Genomic DNA, 6,000 nt, shown 5'->3' on the forward strand with positions numbered 1-6,000 from the left:
GGCTAGAACCTTGAGAATTGTCATTCTGAACTTTAGATCTGACATATTACCAATGTCTGTATTGATTAGGTCCCTAGCCTTCGGTACTGCCTCTTGTTCTTTTTTTTGCGTTGAATTTTTCCGTCTTGTCATTTTGTCCAGATAAGAGTATATGAAGGGGCAAGTAAAATACTAAAAGGGTGGCAACAACCCCAGGAAAATATGCTTTAACCAAATTAGAAGAGATCCAAAATCGTGAGGGGGGAGAAAGGGGATAAAAAGAGGTTCAAAAGGAAGAAAGAAAAAAAAAAGAAAAAAGAAAAAATAAGAAAAGAATTAAAAAAAGAAAACACCTAAGAAGAATGTAAAAAAGAAAATATATATGTATTAGATAAACTAGTAAAAAATCGTTAAAAAAGAAAAAGGTAACAGTTAAAAAAAAATTTTACCCGAAGGCGAGAAAAAAAAAATGAAAAAGAAAAAAATTAAATTAACTGCAAGACTAAAAAAAATCACAGGGAAAAAGCCATGAGTTCCGTGCTTGGCTTTCTCCTCCTCTGGAATTCTGCTGCTCTCCTTGGTATTGAAACCGCACTCCTTGGTAGGTGAACTTGGTCTCGGCTGGATTTCTTGTTGATCTTCTGGGGGAGGGGCCTGTTGTAGTGATTCTCAAGTGTCTTTGCCCCAGGCGGAATTACACCGCCCTTACCCGGGGCCGGGGTGAGTAATCCGCTCGGGTTTGCTTTTAGGAGCTTTTGTTCCCTGAGCGCTTTCCGTAGAGTTCGGAGGACGGGAATACAAATGGCGGCCTCCTGGTCTCCGGCCCGGAAGAGTTGAGAGCCCAGGACCGCACTCCTCAGTGCACCCTCAGAGAACAGCGCCCAGTTACTCCCGTCTGCCTGACCTCCGGCCTCGCTCTGAGCTCACTGAGCCTGCGACTGGTTCAAGGTCACCCCAAGCTTCGAGCTTACTGTCGGCTCTGTCTCTGTAGCCAGCTTTCCCGTTCCAATACCCGCAAGCTCTGCGACACTCAGACACCCCCGATCCTTCTGTGACCCTGCGGGACCTGAGGCCACGCTGACCCCTCGTGGGCTTCCCCCCGGTTTAGCCTCTGGAGCGATGTCCTTCAGCGGAACAGACTTTTAAAAGTCCTGATTTTGTGCGCGGTTGCTCTGCCGCTTTTCGAGAGCCGGCCCCTCCCCCCGGGGTCTATCTTCCCGTCGCTTTGGATTCACTTCTCTGCCGATCCTACCTTTCAGAAAGTGGTTGTTTTTCTGTTTCCAGAATTGCTGTTCTTCTTCTCTTCGATCTGCCGATGGATTTTCAGGTGTTTGCAATCTTTAGATAAGCTATCTAGCTGATCTCCGGCTAGCTGAAGCAGTCTCAGCCTGCTACTTCTCCGCCATCTTGACTCCTCCCTCCATCAAGTCTGTTTTAATTTCACTTCTTGGTCATGTTTGGTTTGCTATTTGAGCTTTTTTTCTTTCTCTTCCTTCCTTCCTTTCTTACTTTCTTTTTTTCTTCCTTCCTTCCTTCCTTCCTTTCTTTCTTTCTTGACACACTTTCCTTACTTGCCTCCTAGCCCTGTTTTCTCTGTCAAATAACTGCTTCTTATTGCTTTTCTGCTCTAATTTCTCCTCACACTACGGACCTTTAAACATTGGACAGTCCCAGGGCTCACTCTTTCAAATTACTCTCTTTTCTGTCTACATTTATTCCCTCAGCGGTCTCAGCAAATCACGTGTCTTAAAAACTCTTGTTATGCTGTTGTTGCAAATTCATATGTTCCAGAAATATTTCCATAACTTCAATTGTCTATTTGGCATATTCATTTTGATATCTAGTGGGCCTTAAATATTTAACTTATACTAAAACTCTTGATCTGCATCCCCAAAAGTATTCCTCCAAATGTTTGGCTCATCTCAGGAAATAATAATGCTATAGATCAATATAGCTACTCAAGCCAAAGGCCATGGTGTTGTCCTTGCCAACTCTCTTTCTCTAACATTCCATATACAATCTGTCAGAACATCCTGTTGGCTCTTCGTTCAGCATGGAGTCAAAATCTAACCTATTCTCTTCTCCTCTACTAATACCACTCTGAGCCAATCCAGAATCATCTCCCTCTTGCACAGATGACTGCCACAACCCCCTGATCAGTGGTTTCATTGTTTCTATCCTTGCCTCTCTCATAGTCTATCTCCCAAAGTAGTTGGAAATCTTTTTTAAAATGGAAGTGATGGCATGTCTTTCCTCTGTGTAAAATCCTTCAATGGTTTAACGTCTGAGAAGAAGTTCAATTCCTTGAAATGCTCTTAAAGGCCTTACATGATCTGATGCTTTGTTACTCTCAAACCTCATCACTTATTCTTCTCCCTGGCCTTCTTCAGCTACTCTGCCCTTATTGCTCTACTGGGAGACAATATAACGAGATGTCATTTCAGGGCTCCATCCTTCAGTTCCGTTAGTTCTTTCCTCAAATACACCTTTTCAGCAAGTCCTTCTTTGCCTGCCCTATTTTAAATACATACCATGAATATAATACATTTAAGCTCTCCTCATCGGCCTTCCCACTTGGTCTTTGTGGACTAAGCACCTGATCAAGGAAGACTTCAATTATGTACTTGTTTTTTCACCTATCTACCTCGGCTACAATAATATAGAAAATTTTATCTGTTGTTCAGTGCTATATCCTCAGGGTTTAGAATTGTATCTCACACAGGGTAGACTCTTAATAAATATGTTTAGGGTAACTTTACTTAAAGATATTGTCCTTAAAGCTTATATTTTCTGTTTAAGAAACTGAGTATTACTAGTGAATAACTGGGACTCTGTCCCCTTTTGCCTTTCTGATGGGAATTTCCCAGTAGTGTGGATGGCCAAATGTAAGGAGACCTAAGTTGTCACATCCAGACACTTTTTGCAAAATATTTTAAGACCACTAACTAAGGAAGACTAGGGACTTTACTTTTAGCTAATAGGTCATTTGGTTGGTTGGCCTGCTCAAGTCTGGCTGCCCCTGCTCATTTTTTCAGCACACCTGCGGAGCTCTCCTTTTATCTTCCTACAGGTTCAGCTGAACCATCTCTTTTAGGGTTGATTGAACAGAACTCAGTATACTTATCAGCCTTTGTGACTTAATCATATTCTTCATTCCAGGCCACCATTCCCTGATTTGACAAATGGGGTGAGGGGTCATCCTCTGCCCACCCTTCCTGAATCCACACATCTAATACTGCATTCTTCATGATACTTCTATTACCCACCATAGCACACACTGCTCCTTTTTTTCCTTGACTCTTAACACTACCTACTTTTGCCCTACTGTCTGTAAAGCAGGTGTGTGAGTACCTTTGAGGAGTTTTGTTTCTTTACTCTTGTTTTTTTAGACTAAATGTAGTGAACCCTGAGGTATTTAGCAAGCTTGTCTAGATCTTAATAAAGTGACATATCTGAAGCTGATTGTTGTCTGCCTATTAATGCTCTCAAACATTTGCAAAGTCAGCAATTATTAGTAAAATTTTCATTTTATCTTCTAAAATATGTGTAAGTCCTTTGAAGACAGAGACCATGGCCAGTATGCATGTGTCCCTTGCAGAGTCTAACAACTCCAGACCTGGCACACTCTTGGGACTCAGTAAATAGTAAAGAAGTTGAATAATTTATCATAAATTTATTGCTGTACTCAGTTCATAGAATAGATGATAAAATTATATATTTATTGTGTCTGAAAGCAAATGTCACAACTCTTATTTTCCTGAAAATTGAGCTTCTCTGGGTCTCTGGATAGCTAGTACAAAGCTGCTTAAAAGCTCCAGACTCTCCTGTGACCTAGAGTTACTCAGAGACCATCAAAAACTAGAATTTGAGGTTACATTAATATTTCTAATAGCTTGGGCATCTACCATGCCTTTCTTTTGAAGGTAGGAATGAATGTGATAGCATCTCTACAGTCTGTCCATTCAAATTCTGTAGATTGTTCTCACCCACAACTGTACCTTCCGGCACAGCATGATCACTGTACCAGCAGTACTCCATTAATCATGAGCAAGAGGCTCAGTATGGCCCTCGAACCTGTGCCAGAAACTCCCCACATCCTGGCTGTCTTCTCACAAAGGGAAAGTTAAGGGAAGAAATGCTGGCACCCAGATATCCCGTAACTCAGAACATACAATGTTGATTCAGGCTTGAAATAAACCCTACTACCTTGTGATGAAGTAAAACTTATAACCTGAGCACTGACTCTGTCAGGCACCTGCTCACTCAGTTTTGACAATATGTGATAGTTAATATTTAGCCATTATACAAATGAAAAAAGTGGGTCTCAAAAGAGAAATTTGCCTGCTTAGAGAAAAACAGTGTCTGGTGGAGCTTTGTGTAAGCCCAGTTATCTTAAACTATTAATTCAAGAGGTTCCCAGTATTCCATTCTACTTCTGAGTATCACAGAGAAATCTTGTATTAATGGTAGTCACATATAGAAAAACATTTTAATCTCTCAAAGTAACTAGCATCTGCACAAGATTTGAAATTAAGGAATACATTTCCTTTCAATTTTAAATTTCACCACAGAGTTGGAACCTTTATTTTTCACTGTGCTTTGTGGGTGTTCCTGTGGCCTGTTTGCCCCTGGTTAGAAACAGAAATACAAATGCAAGAGTTTTAAAATTTTTTTTCATCAAAGTTTCTTTTTTTAAGAATCATACTCATTTATCCCTAATTGTTAAGAAGGATTCACAAGAAAACTATTTCCTCTGTCTCTCTCCTGAAGTTGGGAAGCATGCCCATGTTGTGTTGTGTTGCTCTCTTTTGTTGTTGATATGCTTTGAGACTCTCCCATCTTTGCTCAACCATTTCCTTTGCCGGACTTTCTCAGTTGCTTCAACAAAATAACACATACTTAGAGCAATTCTAATACTCCTTTAAGAAGGGCCAAAAAAATTAGATATTAATGGAATACTGAGATTTAATCTCTAGTTGAGTATTGCTATAAGTTGGAATGAAATTGTTTAAAAACAGTCTAGATGAAGTCAATTCACATCTGAAACCTGACAGATTCCTGGAACTGGGTGCTCAGTGGAGATGTGTTTAACAATGGGCCCGGTTAAATGGGACTGGGAAGGTGGACTGTACCATGAGATGAATCTATCCACTAGGTTAGAGTTGATTGAGAACAGGTCTCTTTGCCAGAGTAAGAAGGTACCAATTTATCTTGATGGTAATAGTTGCAAAAATTTTAAACATAGAAATAGTATTGTTGATTCTATTTTTATATGATAAAGATATTAAAGATGATGAATTAGAATAGAGTAAGGAGAAAACAGTTTTGATTGTGCCAGACCTTCTGTCCAGGAAGAATAATTATAGTTTCACTCACATTGGTAAGAGTTATTCTTCTACCTCAGACTGAGGAATTTCATCCTTGGGAGTTTTCAATAAGGAAAGACCATCCCAGCTGTATTTAGCATGAGATACCGAGTGCAATAATTTCTAACACACTGTTGGGAAGATTGTTTGTGATTTTCTACAAAATTAAGAAATAAAATAATATTCATTGCATTTTTTAAGCAAGGAGTCAAAATACTGTGGTCTATGGGCCACAGCCAGTTTTACAAATAAAGTTTTGTTGGAACACAGCCATACACATTTGTTTTTGCATTTTCTATGCTTGCTTTTCATGCTGCAATGGCTGAGTAACTGTTGCATCAGATACCATATGGTCCATGAAGTACTTATGTGTTATCTAGACCCTTACAGAAAATATATACCAACTCCTGTTTTTTTTTTAATTTTTTATTTTTTATAAACATATATTTTTATCCCCAGGGGTACAGGTCTGTGAATCACCAGGTTTACACACTTCACAGCACTCACCAAAGCACATACCCTCCCCAATGCCCATAATCCCACCCCTTCTCCCAAACCCCCTCCCCCCAGCAAGCCTCAGTTTGTTTTGTGAGATTAAGAGTCACTTATGGTTTGTCTCCGTCCAAATCCCATCTTGTTTAATTGATTCTTCTCC

Source organism: Mustela nivalis, assembly GCF_964662115.1.
Source record: "Mustela nivalis genome assembly, chromosome: 4".
Lineage (NCBI taxonomy): Eukaryota > Metazoa > Chordata > Mammalia > Carnivora > Mustelidae > Mustela > Mustela nivalis.